Here is a 7,628-nt window from a genome sequence, read left to right on the forward strand (position 1 = left end):
TATCGTATAGACTGAGACATGGATTAGAATCATTCTCTCTGTCCATCCGTTATTTCCCGATTTCTGATTTATGACGACCGACTAATTGAAAAAATTAAATCAGTCCAGGCTTGGCCAAGCACTTAGGTTTATCATCACTAAATCGTCGATGGGCCCACATATATCACTTTTATCCACATGGGGTAAAAGGAATGGATAAACTTCTACCCAAATGCTTGATTGTAGTTACTCATCAAATTACACATAACAGTTTGTTTTATAACACCAAATTACTGGTGCTTTTACATATGTGAATGTGCAACCGACTTGTAACTACAACTCACATGTCTAGGTTTCAAGAATATAAGATACTATTGTCTCAAAATCACCCTTGATAAAATCCATGAAGTGATTCAGATGAGCATGGGTTGAATCCAATACTCAAATCTTATTCCAGGAGTACTCATAAGACTGCAACTATGTCTAAAACACCTAGACAAACTACAGACCCATTCATGACAGTCTTGCCTCAATACATACTTCCAAAGTATGATCGACTGTGGATGGTTTGAATAACCTAGTTATTCAGGAAGTCAAAATATGCAAAGTGAAATACAAGAATAATATTAATCCTATACGGCCCCAAAACTTTTGAGTGCCATATTGATTACTCATTATTCATTGTATAATGTTTCGATTTATCAACTTAATACTTGAATTAAAACAATAGCTATGCCATGCTCTAAGCATGCACAAAAAAAATGTTTGCCTATGGTCCTTTTTTGTGAAATAGATTAATTGAACATATCTTCAATGAAACTCATTTCACAGTTCCAAATCCTTACCGTAAATGTAAGAATACCAAATTCTTGCCATTTACTGCCTTCTGTTAGATTCTAAACTTATATGCAACGATCGTCTTGTAATGACAATGCACAAAGTCACAGAGACTTGGCAACAGACATTACAAAGTATTCCAATGGAGAGAAATTCCATGGAAATGAAGTCTCAAATTCAAAGTACATTCCTTTGAACATCCTTCTTGCATAAAAGTTTCTAACTTTCTCATATATTCTTAATCTCCAACTCCCAATATGGAAACATTCCATATTTTCCATACGACAACTCATTATTAATAGAATCCTGTCTATTCATAATAATGCCAATATATTCCATCCATTACTATACTTCCAACTGTCTTTAAGCGCAATCATTGGTGAACCTTAGATTGTCCTTAACAGTTGTTTAACCGCTTTAGTCGTATCCGCTTCTATTCCTTTTTTCCCTCTTAATGCCCTAGGAATTTGGAAATTTAGAACACGATAATATTATAGCATATGCAATCGATCCTATACCCGAAGCATATGGGACGCAATTCATAATGTCTAACATAAAGACATGATACTTGATCAATCTTTTGCTATACTATTTCTATTTTCCATGTTCTCACAATTTGAACTCTAAAGAAGGATGTCGTAATCATAATCAAATTTGAGAAGCCAATTAGCATTTCATATATATATATATATATATATATATATATATAGAGAGAGAGAGAGAGAGAGAGAGAGAATTTCCTTATGTCGAATCTTTTCAACATGACATTCATATATGTCATCGACTAAATCTGATTAAAACCTCAATCTAAGCTTTTAGAATTGAAATGAAGTATGAATTCCTCTCCCATAATTATAGCAAAACAACTTTTCAAACCCTGCATCTTTGCAAATTGAAACTTTTGTTTTCTATAATTAACATTGCTAATTTGAAACACTCACCATAATAATTATTAACTTACTAGCATAACAGTTATGCTCCCACTAGTTTTGACATGTACCTAGAAATCAACTGGACTTCTAGAAATCAATACTTATTGATTTTCATTATCAAATTTCTGATTTCTGATACGAGATGCTTCGATAAGAGTTTATCTAGGCATCTCAAACTCATACACATTTCCTTAGATAGCTCACATGTGTGTCTAAACAATTTTAGAACTTACAGTAATAAGTCTCAAATGTTTAGACCTTTTCCATTTCTCACAATTCGAACTATGAAGAGGGATGCCGTAATCATAATCGAATTTGAGAGTGCAAATATCACAATTGCTAACTATTTAAAATTTACTTAGTGAAAGCATTTCCTCATTATCATTTTCATGAATTGGAGAGAAAACCTTATGACACTTAGATTTTATGGTGTATGTGTTCCTATCCATGTGAATTTGTCAAACCATAATCCTAAGACAAGGTTAGTGACAAATCCAAACTCATATGGATTGAACTTGTTCAATCTTAATTTCTTACCACTTGGTAGGAAAATGGCCTACCATGTCTTCCAAGTTGTTAAGCAGCTCACCCATACTGATCAATGAAACTTCATTGATCCAGGTGATTTGCTTTATGCAAACAACTGAGAACTCATAGAACTCACATGCATAGTCAAGTTTTAACTAAAATAAGCACACAAATAAGAATAAGTCAGCACGATAGCTTACAACCTCAAGTCGTATGCTAGTGATAAACAATAGGTTTTATTCTTGATTAGTTCTTGAAACTTTTTCCAAGATCTTGAAGATTCCCACTGACCTCTTAACATATAAGATTCTCTTGTCATGAACCATTCCTTGACAAAACAAATATTCAAGAGTTAGTGCGGATTCTTATCAAGATAAACACTTCACACAATTAGTCTTAGTTGGTCTTTGTCCTTACCAAGACATCAAAATTTACCAATTTCAAATGTACAAGAGCAAAAACATTTTACTCAACATTTGATGAGTGTTTTAAACCTTTCTTAAGATTATGTCACTCAAGTTGTTGGAGTATGACTCTAAGACTTGTTCTTGGAATGAAGTATGATTCACCTTTTGATTTAACCATTTCAACAGTTCATGATTCCTCTTCTTAGCCATACAAGTGCACTAAGGTGTCCTTAGAGGGTCAATTGTGACATGGTCTTTTATAATCATTAAGATGATCATAAAACACGATACTAAAGTACTCTCCCATCTTTTTAGATTGGAGAAACTTTTATCTTTCTGCCTAATTTGATTCTTTTTATTTGTTCTGCTACACATTGAAATCTTTTCAATGATTCATAATTATACTTAATCTTGTAAGTATAACCATATTTGCTAAACTTTAGTAAATTATAACGAATAGTTTTATCGTTCTTTGTGGTGGACCTAATCGGCGCACAACCAAGTGTACCCAATCTCCTAGTCCTTCACTTGACTCACATATACATGTGAACAAGGAATTAGTATTAATTTTGCAAAGACAAAAATTCTCATTTATCATACAATACCAATTGCATGATTCCACGTTCCTTTCCAATTGAAACTTGGGTGATGAGAATATTTCCTATTTGGTAAATTCTCGATACTACCCCAAACGAAGGAATCAAATTCATATTGCTAACATAGAAACATACAAACATCAATTTTCACAAATGTCATTGCAAGGAGATATAATAAAATAAAAACAAAATTTTATTTATTCATAAAATGCAGAAAAACTTTTCCTTACAATGTAATTACAAATGAAAACTATGTTACTACATATTTCTAAGTAATCTATCATAACTCTTTAAGCAACAGCTCAAAAATCCGACCATCAAACCATGCAATTGAAATCCATCTTCGCGACCAGATTCAACATAGTCTTCCTTTAAGCTTCCTTCCATTTGCATGATCCTACAAAACATCAAAAATGCAACCTTGTCACATCATGTATTAAGAATCAAGAATTAGGAAATTAATAGAGAATTAATAGAGTTAGACAGTAGATTTACCTGAAGTAGAGTTAAACTTTTTGATTCTACCTTCTCTCATATCTTTCAGGTAGTCAGGATATCTTCGCTTCTAATGTCCCTTCAAATGGTAGTAGAAACAAATAGCTTTTTTTGCATTGGCACATGAGATAATCACGGACTTAGCCTTTCTCTTTACCATTTGGTCAACCGGGTTAACTATGGTCGAGCCCTTTCCATTGGGAAGAGAAATATTTTTTGGACTTCCAATTTTACCATTGTCAATGTGAATGGAAGCTTGAGAAGTAGATCCTCCAATCAAATTTGCTTTTCCAGTGCGCCAAATCATTGATGATTCAACAACAACAAGCAAATAGGTAAGATCAATAAGGTTCATGTCGTGGTCTGTCACATAGTAGTCCTTAATGAACTCATTATACGACTCAGGAAATGATTGAAGAACCTAATCGACAACCAACTTCCTTGAGACAACGACACCCAATACTCTCAGCCTGCCAATATGTGACTTCATCTCCAAGATGTGAGTACACACAGACCTTCCATCTTGATGTTTCATTGCAAGTAGGGTTTGAGTGACCTTGAATTTTTCAAGTCTTTGAACTTGTGGGTTAGGGAGAATTATTGGAGGAGGTGGAAGATGTGAAGTATGATTTCTATTTCCACTAATTCACGACAAATGGATTAATCTTTCACCTTGATCGCCAAGTGGGATATCATCTTCAAGAGGAAAGCTTGTTTCAAAAGATTTGGGAAGACCATAGTTGTATGAAATAGACATCTACAATGAGAGAAATTCAAGTTAGTTGATTTAAGTCCTTAATACCACACGTACTCCACTAATGACTTAACAAGGTGCAAAGTGCAATTTCATGTGTTAGCACCAAATTCACATTTTTCCTAAGTAGCTAAGATTGAGAATTTATAATTGTTTACTTACTTGGTATTTTTCATTATACTTTTAATGAGAATTAATGTCCTATCCTACCCATTCGGCTAACGACCCTCCTTCAGTCAAGGAAGCGGTGGGTGAGAGTGGACACCTATTAAACCGTCATTTTATAGGCAGTAACCTTATACCCCCTTATAGACCGACTTCGTGAGTCAAGCCTACTAACTGTAAGATTGACTTATTCTTATACATATATATATATATATATATATATATATATATATGATTATTAAACTTATAATAATATAAAGTATAAGGGTAGAATTTTAACTTTTAAAACTCTAGGGTCTGGAAATAAAGTATTCAAAAGTGAAACTTTACAAATTCCAAAACTTGAGGGCAAGTTTTGAAACTTGTCAAAACTTTTCATTTCTCTAACTTATGAGTTTAATGAGGTTCTATGAAAAACTTTTAAAGTTCCATAACTTGAGGACAAGTTATGGAAAACCTTAAAACCATTTAAGATGACTTTTAAAATGAGACTATTGAGGACAAGTTATGGAGTTCATAAAAAACATTTATGAAACAATTTTCATTTTCCATAACTTGAGGACAAGTTATGGAATTCATAAAAGACATTTAGATCAAATATTTCAATTAACACAATAATCAAACAATTTTTCTATGATCTAGATTAAACACATAAGTCAAGATAATTCACATAAACTATTTACAAGAAATTAGTCTATCATATAAACTAATACAAATCTTGAAACTATGACAATTATATTTTAATTGGACAAGCATGATCATTACCTTATGAAAAAACACATTTCATGGTTCAAAAAACAGTTTGGGGTAATGATCCTAATCCAATTTCCGGCCAAAAGTCGAAAATCTACCCACTAGAGCACCAACTCGGTGAGTACATGAACTGGACTCATCGAGTTGGCCATTTTATGAGGGGACTCGGCGAGTCACCAAGTGGACTCGGCGAGTTTACTGGGCAGAAGGCAGAAAATTCGATTTTTTTCACTGAAAATTAATAAAACATCAAGTATAATAGAAAACAATCCTAGGCTCTGATACCACTAAAGGGTTTTAGTATACTACAACATCCTATGGTGTACATACAACCCTAATTGCTTTGGATCTATGTTTTCTCTAATTATACATGCAATATTGTTTCCAAAGCATTAAGCCTACAACTAGCATGGAAATGACATAAACATAAAAGAGAGTTATAGAATTACCTCTTGTTGTAGCTTGTAGAACTTCTTGAGTTTGGCCTTTAAGAACTTAGTGCCCCAAGTGTTGCACCTCAAATGGAATCACAAAACACCTTTGGACAAATGATGACTTTTGAGAGAATACTTTCGCACCTAAAATCAGCTCATGGAACTCCAAGGATCACTAGTGTGCCATTTTAGATGCTAAGGGACTTCTTATATAGTGTGGCAAGATTAGGGTTAGCACCATGTAAACCCTAGGACTCTTAATATTACCTAGGATCCAAGGGTTAAACCTCCATGGACTACCATATTGGCTTAGCCCATCCTAAATAATAACTGGCCCACACTATAAGAATCATTGATTTACCAAATTAATCCCCATATATTTAATTAGTCTCTTTTGATCACAAAATTAATTCCAAATTAATTTTTGATCAATACTAATTAAATCATATGATTTCATATTAATATATTAGAACTTATAATATATTAACAAATCATAAATAACCTCTTCTCAGAAGTCCATCCAATCAAATTGTCCTGGTGATATGCAACTCAAATGGAGCATGCTACTCTCGGGTCAAGTACATACCAATTATAGTTATGGGCTTAGACACCTAGTCCAACATCTTCAGCATGCGTACTTTAGATTTTTGGCTTATGTGATAGATACTTGAGTTGAGGATAACAATACCGTGGACGACGTGCCTAATTTTTTAGGAGTTCCCCGATGTGTTTCCCAAGGATTTTCTTGGAAAGCGTCTTGATAGGTAGGTTAAGTTTCAGATTGATCTGGTTCTGGGTGCAGCACCGATAGCCAAATCCCCCTATCGCTTAGCACCTCCAGAGATGCAGGAGTTGTATACACATCTGCAAGAGCTATTAGACAAGGGATTTACCATGCTTAGCAGTTCTCCATGGGGAGCACCAATTATGTTTATGGAAATGAAGGTTGGTTCACACAGGATGTGCATTGACTACCGGGAGATGAACAAGTTGACGTTGAAGAACTGTTATGCAGACAACTTTTTTTACCAGCTTTAGGGTGCATCTTGGTTTTCTAAGATTGATTTGAGATCGGGATATCATCACATGTGGGCTAGGGATGAGGATATGCGGAAGACGACCTTCAAAATTCGTTATGGTCATTACGTGTTCTTGGTGATGACATTCGGGATCTCCAATGCACCAGCAACGTTCATGGATCTCATGAACCGGGTTTGTAGACCGATATTGGAATTGTCACAGATAGTTTTTATTGATGATATCTTGGTCTATTCCAACCCACTAAAGCACTTCCTAAGCTCTCATAGGTTCCCCACCTTACCCTTCCATCAGCTGTAGAAGAACTCTAAAAAATGCCAGTTAACTACTTCATGAATACAATCACATGCAATGAAACTTAGATAATACTTCGAGTAAACGACTCATCTCTACAACGGTTAGACTCAGACGAGAGATGCGTAGTAGGGTCAAATCAGTCACTCTGGGATTATTTAACCTAGGCAACATGTGACTTAACATATTCACTTAATAGTTAATTCACATCATCAAAAGTCCCACAAAGCACAAAGCAAGCAGCATTTGTGAGGTAACTCACCAAGCCATAACCAAATAGAGGACATCTCAAGATCACTTTCTACCAAGAAAGATTCCAATCTAATATAACATCCAACTCCTCTTAGGCTATAAAGAATCACATATCTGGCCCATCCATCCAATCATATAAGATCCATACTAGCATGCAATTCTAT

Source organism: Lactuca serriola, chromosome 7, assembly GCF_051521515.1.
Source record: "Lactuca serriola cultivar US96UC23 chromosome 7, Lser_US96UC23_V15, whole genome shotgun sequence".
NCBI classification, from domain to species: domain Eukaryota; kingdom Viridiplantae; phylum Streptophyta; class Magnoliopsida; order Asterales; family Asteraceae; genus Lactuca; species Lactuca serriola.